Source organism: Sciurus carolinensis, chromosome 8 (genome assembly GCF_902686445.1).
Source record: "Sciurus carolinensis chromosome 8, mSciCar1.2, whole genome shotgun sequence".
NCBI classification, from domain to species: Eukaryota; Metazoa; Chordata; class Mammalia; order Rodentia; family Sciuridae; genus Sciurus; species Sciurus carolinensis.
The window spans coordinates 37,877,101-37,886,650 of NC_062220.1; positions in this window are offsets into that span (position 1 = coordinate 37,877,101).

Here is a 9,550-nt window from a genome sequence, read left to right on the forward strand (position 1 = left end):
ATTTGTCAGTCTCTGAATTTCTTTTTTCATTCACATTCTTACAAGCTCCAGGAAGCAATGGCATGGCCTGTACTGTCCATCTCTGTTCCAGTAAAATGCCTGATCCACAGGGCTCAGCTCCATAGCTGAATAACCTATGAAATAGCACTGGATTCTCTGCTTGGTATAATGCTCTGCTTCCCTCATCTAGAAACATGTAATTTTCTCTTTGAACTTGTGCTTTGAAAGTGAAGTCCAGTGGAACAAAGGAGCATGTTGAGAAATGACTCCACCTCCTTGTCCTCTCTCCTGCCCCATTTTCACATCACCTTTCCAAAGTCCCATGACACAGAGTTCTGATGCCCCATCTGTGTGGGCCCTGCAGCAAGAATGAAAGCAAGTGCAAGGTGATCTTGTTACACCGTGAGCAGGTGGCACGTTCAGACTAGAACTTGCTTCACAAGCACAGAGAACACTGTTCTAAGAAATGTGAGTGACCAAGGAGCCCCAGCACAGTCTTTCTTTTTTCATTTGGGTTCCTTAGGCAAAACTTGTAGAAAATGATGATGTACCCGGAGGTTAAAGCTAAGGCAGCCCATAGTTTCCTTTCTTTTCCATCCTTTCTTACTCAATATAAAAACAGTGAGTTGGTACAAATGCAAATATTAAGAAGCAAATGAAAAAACAGGTAAGTCAGTTTTATTGGCTGTTTCAACTGATTTTTTTTTCTTAATAATTCTGATGAATCTGGACACAGGTTTAAATCCTCTTATATTTCATTTAAAACTTATTGCACAATATAAAAATAAATACTGCAGTCATGCTTATAATCTAAACATATTTTTTTTACTTAAAACCAATAAATTAAAAAAAGAAAGAAAAGGAAAAAAGAGAAGGAAAATATCTCAAAAGAAATATCATTGAGGAAAGATAAATAAACTTTATATTTTAGTATCTTCATGACCCTTTTTCCCTGCTTTTTGAACAAGGAAGCCTGCCTGCATTTTCATTTTCCACTGGACCTTAAAAACGATGCTGACCACCTCACTGATCTAGAAGTACTTACTGAAGAGTAAAAATTTTCTGCATTTACTATATGACTGGTAGTTGCATTAAGCTTTTCCGTAGATAACTCATGTTATCTTCACAAATCTTTTAAAACAGATATTATTCTTTAATAGATGGTAAACTAGGTTTAGAGAGATTAAATAATTTAGTTAATACATTAAAAGCTTATTAGTAAGAAATTAGAGTTCAAATAGGATTCTGGTCTGGAGGACTCCAAAGCCCAGTCTCTTGAAGACTCTGCTGATTCCTTTCAGAAGCCAGTCTCATCCCAGCCTGCCCCTGGGCAGTTGGGAATATTCCATAGGCCCACAGTTCTACTCCAAACCAGAATGAACCAAGAATTCTGCCCCCTTCCACATACTCCAAAGAATTCCAAAATGCCTCCAGTTCTGTGATGACATTCAGATTCTCACTTGGTTCTATGTAAATAGTTTCATGATCAGCCAGCACCAGATTAATCCAGAATACACTGCACAATTTCAGTATTTGCGGCTCGGAGAAATGGCAAACTTCTAGTCTTTTCAACATCTTTTTTAGCCCTTCAAGACACCATTTCACTGGTCTACATTAAGGTCTTTTAAGTATTTCTGGCTGTATTCTATAGCACTGAGAGACCATGTCTCTCAGCAGTTTTAATCTTCTTTGTCCAAATCTCATTGGCAAATACGAGTATGTATCTTTTATTCATGCTGTTAAATAAAAGCCTATGCCTGGATATGCTTGGCGTTTAAAATATTTTAAATAATGTTCACTGTGGTAACAATATATTTGAAGTTTCTGTCATTTGGACATTAAAATGTTCAAACTAGAGGGTGAAATACAGTACCATACACTGGAGCATTTAATATTATGAAGGGGAAAAACAGCATATATCTAGGAATTCCTTGTTTTCATTTTTGTATTTATTAGAAGACAGAATTTATTATTTCACATATTTGTGATTAAATATATTTACCATTATAGTTTCTAAATCAATATTTACTTTAAGTATATAATTTTGATAAAAGTATTTATTACCATAAACCCATTTTGAGATTTGATGTGTTGCAACAGGTTGTATGCATAATGGGTCTAATCACAGGAACTTACCTTCACTCTCTTTCAAGGTGCAGAGCTCTCGATAATTACATGGTAACATATCATACATCATGGGTTACAAGAGATTTTCAAATACTTCTAATTTTGTTGATATTAACATCCTCAAATATCTATATCCATTTTTTCCTTATTCAGTGTAAAATTCATCAGAGGTATTAAATTTAGTGACGGAAACATTTGGATATCCTTTCGTTTGGACTTAAAATAGAAAGAAATCACTTAATTGTGAATTCTTCTCTGACTTTTATAAACTTTGCTTTTGTAACAGAAGCCTCTGCTTTTGCTCTTGATGTAAGCAAACAAATGACAAGAGAAAAACACAATTCTTTTGGATTCAGCTTCCTTATTTATTAAACGAAGGCAAGTGGACTTGATTTCCAGGGGAGTTTCCTTCTTTATGAATCTAGAAAGTTCATTTGTTTAATCAGTTTAGAGGCGGAAAAGTTTATTTGGGGCTTGTGGTTTCAGAGATCTTTTTTCTTTTAATTTTTATTTATTTTAATTTTAATTTTTTTATTTTTACAGACTGCATTTTGATTCATTGTTCATAAATAGGCTGCAACTTTTCGTTTCTATGGTCGTGCACAATATAGATCCATACCATTCATGTAATCACACATGTACATAGGGTAATGATGTCTGTCTTATCCTAATCAATAAAGGCCAACTCCATTGCTCTGGGCCAGCAGTGAAAAGGACTGGAGGAGGAAAGCAACTCAGAATATGACAGCAGGAAGACGTTATGCTCACGAGGGACAAAATATGTACCCCAAAGGCACACCCCGAGTGGACCACCTCCTCCAGCCATACCCTGCCTACATTTACCACCAGTTAATCCATTCAAGAAGATCAATATGCTCTTAGTTGAGGCTCTCAGAACCCAATCAGCTCACATCTGAACTCCTTGCATTGTCTCACACCTAAGCTTTTGAGGGTCGCCTCATATCTAAACCATAACACTTTCTTTCCCTATAATATAAACAGGTGGGGAAGGGGTGGAGGGAAGGAAAATAATAGAATGAGACAAACATCATTACCCTATGTACAGGTATGATTACACAAATGGTGCAGCTGTACTTCGTGTACACCAGAGAAACAACAGTTGTACCCCATTTGTGTACAATGAATCAAAATAAATAAATTTAAAAATATATGAACTACACATTATCTCACCTTTCATTTTGCTTTGGCTGTTGATATTACTTCTGGTTATTCAATTTGCTCAAACAATATATTAAACTATCCAAATAATTTAGGCAACAAAGTATATACATGGTCATTATAATCAGTGATGTTATTTAGTTGAATACATAATTTGATTCCTTACTTCCTTCTTGTTAGGTATATTGATATTATTGTATACTGATTTTAAACTATGTCACTCTTAATCTTCTTTGTCATGGGATGGGATTATTTTTCCATCTTGATGCTCTATGAATATTTGGCTTGGTTAAAGAAGGAAAAAGGTAAGGAAACAAGGAAGGAATGAAATAAAACTGAGTTAATTTTTTAGTTATCCTGAAAGAAGTGTAAGGTCCCTTTCACAGATACATTCCCAGTAATAATGATTTTTAAGAAGGTGCAATGAGACACTAGAATTGTTTGTGTGAGCCTGTGTGTGCATGTGTGTGAGTGTACGCTTGCATAGGTGTGTATTTTGGAAAGATAAAGAAAAAAGGAAAAACTTTAAGAGAGAATAAGAAAATAAAGAATATACAGCAAATAATTGCCTCAAAACTTTCCAAACTAAGTTTCAAGATGTCACAATATATCAGTTGTCACTGATGTCCTTCCTAAGTCACATAAACTAAAACATTTAACATACTTAGAAATATAACCATAAAATTTCCACACTTATTCTAAGTATTTGGAGAAGTTGTCTCAACACCTGGCAGCACAATAGAATCATCCAGAAAGCTTTTAAATTTTTTCTGAGCCTCACTTCTGATCAATTAAAATCTGATATTGGGTGGGACCAAGCATTCCTACTGTTTTTAAAATTCCCTAAGGGATCCTAATGTTCACTGGGTTAGGAGGACTGATGTAGAGTAAACCCTATTATACTGTGCAGTAGAAACATGTATTTAAATTTTAAGTGAGAGAGCCATTTTTTTAAGAGTTTGAAGTCACCTTACAAAACTCATGATATATTCTGTCCATTCTTCAATTATGACCCAAACCAGAAATCAAAAGCACCTGAGATCCTGCTGAGCTTGTGGGATTATGAGACAGTGATCATACAAGCATCCTTTCAAAGAGTCCGCTCCTTGATGTGTGCTGACCCTCTCCCATGGTGGCCATCTCTCCAGGTAAGCTCCAGAGAACCAAACCACCCTGCCTGGCATGGGCTCTTCTTTAAGCTTCCCCCCCGCCCCCCACCTCCTGTTTGAAACGGTTAAATTGAGGTGAAAATGTAATATTCATGTGATACATTGAAGCTCCCTAGACTGGAAATTTTATTTCTTTGCCAAAGGAAGCAGGAACAGTTTGCAGGCAAAAATATTAAAATAAAAATTGCCTACATTTTTAAATCCCTCTTTTATTTGGTTTCTTACCAGACCAAAGTGAAATGTGACCTACAGCTTTGAGGTCTCTCCCAGAATTAATAATCTCCAGGTGTATTCAAAACCATTAATTGCCTCTGAAGGGAGCAATAGGAGACTTCCCCCAGAATCCTGTTATTTGAAGGAAAGATACTGAGCCTCGGTGTTTGCTGCTTCAGTGAGTTCCTATGGCCAAGGTATTCATGTTGTGCTTAAACTATGAAGCTTGAAAGGAATAACTTGGCAGAGAACTTTGTTGTACTAGCATGAATGCACTGAAGGCCTTGTAAAGAAGGTTGTTTGAATTACATGTATGTTAAACAGTTTCAGAAGGACTGTTTCCACTTCAGGTTTTTGCACAATAAAACCCAAATTGCACTTTTGACTACTGAGCTGAGTCTTTTAACTTGCTTTTTTCAAAAATAATAAATCCCCCTAATGATGACCGTGTAGCACTGTCACACACTGACACAGCCTATTTCTTCAACCCCTATGTCATTAAAAGATGCGACTTACTTATTTATGATGATTAATAATAATGAAATATGTATGAAGAAATTAAATTATACAAATGCTCGCTTGTACATAGAGGGGAGTGATACAAATTGCCAGGACCTGATTACCTGTGCCCCACTGCAAACAAGGGACAGCAGAACATTTCTCTCCTGCTGATTTTCCTCAGGATCAAAACTTAGAAGCAGGATATGAGAAAGTTGAAAAGTGTTTTGACAGGTTCAAATTCTTTTTTAATTGTGGATTTGTAAAACTCCACTTCTTCCCCACCCCCTCCCCGGCTCTTACTGTTGCCTTCACATCACATTATTTAAGGCAGTCTAGAATACCGGAGTCAATGCCATCTGACGGGATGTGTCAAATGCTTTTGTCTCAGCTGACAGGAATACCAGAAACCCTCCTGGAGCTTTTCCTGAATATCCATAACTTAACATGTGGGCTGTGTGTGCTGAACAGGAGAAGCAGAGGAGGGTGGCTCATGGTAAACACTGGGGGTGGATGTGAAATGGGGTCAGGACGGCGGCAAGGTGACTGGTTCAGAGACAGATCAGCATAATATACTTATTAATTCTTAATCGCTCATGGTTTCATTGCTTCCTCCAGTCACTATGTTTGTTATTGGGGAGAGAAATTAAGACACAAATGAGCCTGAGTCCCCTGATTTTCATGTTCGGTACGCAAATGAATGCAATCTTTAAAAATACAAATCATTGCATCCATGAAATTTAAATGAGCGAACCAGTCTGCTAAAGCTGAAATTCCATGGACTTGTTGCTGAAGTTCCTAGAAAACTGTAAGTGTTCTTTTACCAACTTCTCTCAGTTGCTCAGACAGAAACAATGACCTTTGTTATGTTTTAGATAGGATGTATCCCCCAAGAGTAAGAAAGTTGAGAGGTGAAATGATTGTGTTGTGATAGCTTTAACCTGATCAGTGCATTAATCTACTTGAATGGATTAACTGGGTGGTAACTGTAGGCAAAAAGGGTGTGGCTGGAGGAGGCGGGTCACTGGGGGTATTACTTTGTGGTATATGTTTTGTCTCTGATGAACAGAAGCTCTCTCTGCTTCCTAATTGTCATGTTCTGAACTGCTTTCCTCCATCATGCCCTACTGCCTTGATGTTCTGCCTCACCTTGGGCCCACAGCAATGGAGTCAGCTATCTATGGACTGAGACTTCTGAAATCATAAGCTCTAAAATAAACTTTTCCTTCTCTAATTGTTCTTGTCAGGTTTGTTTTGTTTGTTTGTTTTTGGTTTGTTTTTTTTTTTTTTTTTTTTTGGTCACAGGGATGAAAAAACTGACTAAAACAGGCTTGCTACCCAATAAAAAAAACAAAACGAAACAAAAAAAAACCCAAAATGATGTCATCTTATTTACAGAAGACCTGGCTTAAATTGATTAGGGAAATGTCCCATTTTTTAAAAGTTAATAGAATCTTAGAAATAATTGGAACAGAAGTAAAAGTACTACTATTCTCTCTGACAGAGTAACATGGTCCACTCATGAGATACTTGACAGACACATATGACCATGTCCAACCAGATCACTGGGTAATCATGCCCTATAGGCTCATTGTTTTATTTAGCTATCGCTATCTCCAAAACCTTATGTCACATTAATCTTTTCAGAGACGTTACACATACACTCAACAGATGTTCTTACAGATAAATTATGTGACAGAGTGAGAAACATGACACGTTTAGGAGATAAATATTGAACTAAGTCAAAACAAAATATGGAGCTGACAATCCTTATACCCATTTGATGTTGTGATGAAGGTCCTGATTGTTTGGGGTTCAATTCTCTTAGATGGAGTTCACAAAACATTTCAAGAAAATCACTGCAGATGAGTTCGATTTATAGCTTAATGTTTATTTTGTAATTTTTTTGATGATTGTCTGGCTGTTCACTAAAGTGTAAATTCTTGGAAAGCACTGATAAATCTGGCTCTATTTGTTGAGATGTACCTAATACCTATTACATAGAGTAATTTCTCAGTAAATTGCATGAAGTCAAAAATTATTAGAAACTCCCATAAAGGGAAAAAAATATGAATCTTCTCTTTGCCATTACTGATGACTTACTTGAGAATTGATTTACCAGGAGGCACTTTCCATACTTACCTTTTCTTTGTTATCTTAAAATGAAATTTGAACATGTTATGAAAATCATTCCCATGAAGGAATTATTAAGCATACTCTATTCATCAGAAGAGAGTACCATATAAATAAATTCATTATTTTTATTTGTAGTGGCCTTCATGTCTAATTCATTACGTTTTAAAACTTTGATAAAACTAAGTGACCCAATATTTCATAATTCATCTCAATTTAAACTTCTGAGTATTTTGTGTTAATTACTTTATGACTCAGATAAACCTTGTTATCCAGTTTATGTAAAACACAGTTCATAGAAATTGAATTTTTAAAAAAGTTGCCTTTTGATAATAGTTATTAAACTTATATCTGCATTGGATTCACTTTGGATGGGCGTTAAAAATAAAGACTCTTAGCTTCCACCCCCAGAGCCAGTAGGTCTCTAGAGAAGACTAGAAATTTACATTTTAAACTGACACTGTACCTCGATCCCTAAGCATGAGGAAAACACTGAAAAATACTACCCAGCTGGTGTGGGTTTGAATTCATCTTTTATTTTTGAGTAGGCTTGTAAAATCCATTCTTTAATGGGAATTTGATCAAGTAAGTGCTTCCTACTCTGCCACCTGTCAGTTGATGAATTTCTTTGCATAAACCAATCAATCTAGGAGTAGACTTTCTACAGATTGTTTTCTCCTATGAAAAGGGTTGACTTATTTCCCTTTCATAGCATTGAGAAGAATGGGGTTATGGACAAGAAAGACTTGCTAAAGTAAGCCACTATTGGAGATAATTAAGCTCACTCTTTTAACAGCAGGAGTTAGGCCAGAGGAGGGAGGAAGCAAGACTGACCTGAGGAGGGACCTGCCCTAAGGCTCCAAAAGGATTTTTTTTCCTTTGTAAAATTTTGTCATCCTAAGTAAAGTGCCACCCTTTTTCCAGACAAATCATCGCACCAGCCAATTTTACTTTTTTCCAGAGCACTAATTATCATTTGAATTATTCACTTACTTTTGTTTAGTTTTTGTTTGCTCCCTGTTATGGTATTGATCTCAAATGTCCTCTGAAAAGCTCATGTGTTAGGCAATGTAGTAATACTCAGACGTGAAAAGATTGGATTTTGAGGGCTGTAACCTCATCAATGGATTAAACTATTTCATTGATTTGAGAGACTAATAATTTGAATGGAACATTGAGTGGTAATAGTAGGAAGATGGGGCGTGGCTGGAGAGAGCAGGTCATTGGGGGCTTGGCCTTGGACTGTATCTTATCCCTGGCTCCATGTCATTTCTGCTTCATGGCTACCATCACCTGAGTGGCTTTCCTCCATGATGGTCTTCCACCATCATGCTCTGCCTCATCTCAGGACCTGAGCAATGGAGTTGGCTGACCATGGATGGAAACTTCTAAAACCATGAGCCAAAATAATCCCTTTCATTTTTAAGTTGTTTTTGTCAGGTGTTTTGGTTATAGTGATGAAAAGCTGACAAACATCCTCCCCCAAATACAATATAAATACCATGAAATCTGAATGCTTACCTTCAATAGCACATATAAGTCAAGGCTAGATGGACATAAAGCAACAACAGGTACCTATCTTAAAAAATAAAATTACAATAATTTTTTAGAATTCTGACTGGGGATGTGGCTTTGTGGTAGAGTACCTACTTAGCACGTGCAAAGCCCTGGGTTAAATCCCCAGCACACACACACACACAAACACACACACACACACACGTAATTGTATTCATCAAAATAATATTTTAAAATTCTTTAACAGGATACACTTTACACTTGACCATGTTTAAGAGAGAATAAATAAATTAGAAGGCAGCACTCAGCATTTTACATCTAAAATGTGTTATAGTTGTCATTGTTTCTGCTTTTGTTTTTATCATATGCATATGTAACTAAGCAAGATAATCAGGTTTCATAGTTTCATTGGAGTCACATATTAATTGTAGATGCAAACAAATTCAAGCAAATAAACTCATAAATGTAAGGTTTTTGCAAGGTCATTAGTGCTCTGGAGAAATTCAAACTGAATGGTAAAATAATTTACTTGAAGAAGAAAATGAACAAAATATAGGGTGGCATTAGAAGAATTTTCCAGAAAGAAGAAAAAACAATTCTGTCAGAGTCTTAAGTCCAGATATCTTTCCAGAGCTCTTTCCTGTTGCCTTTTTTTTTTTATATGTATGACAACTTTTTAATTGAATGCCAAACACTTGCATAAAAACAATGGCACA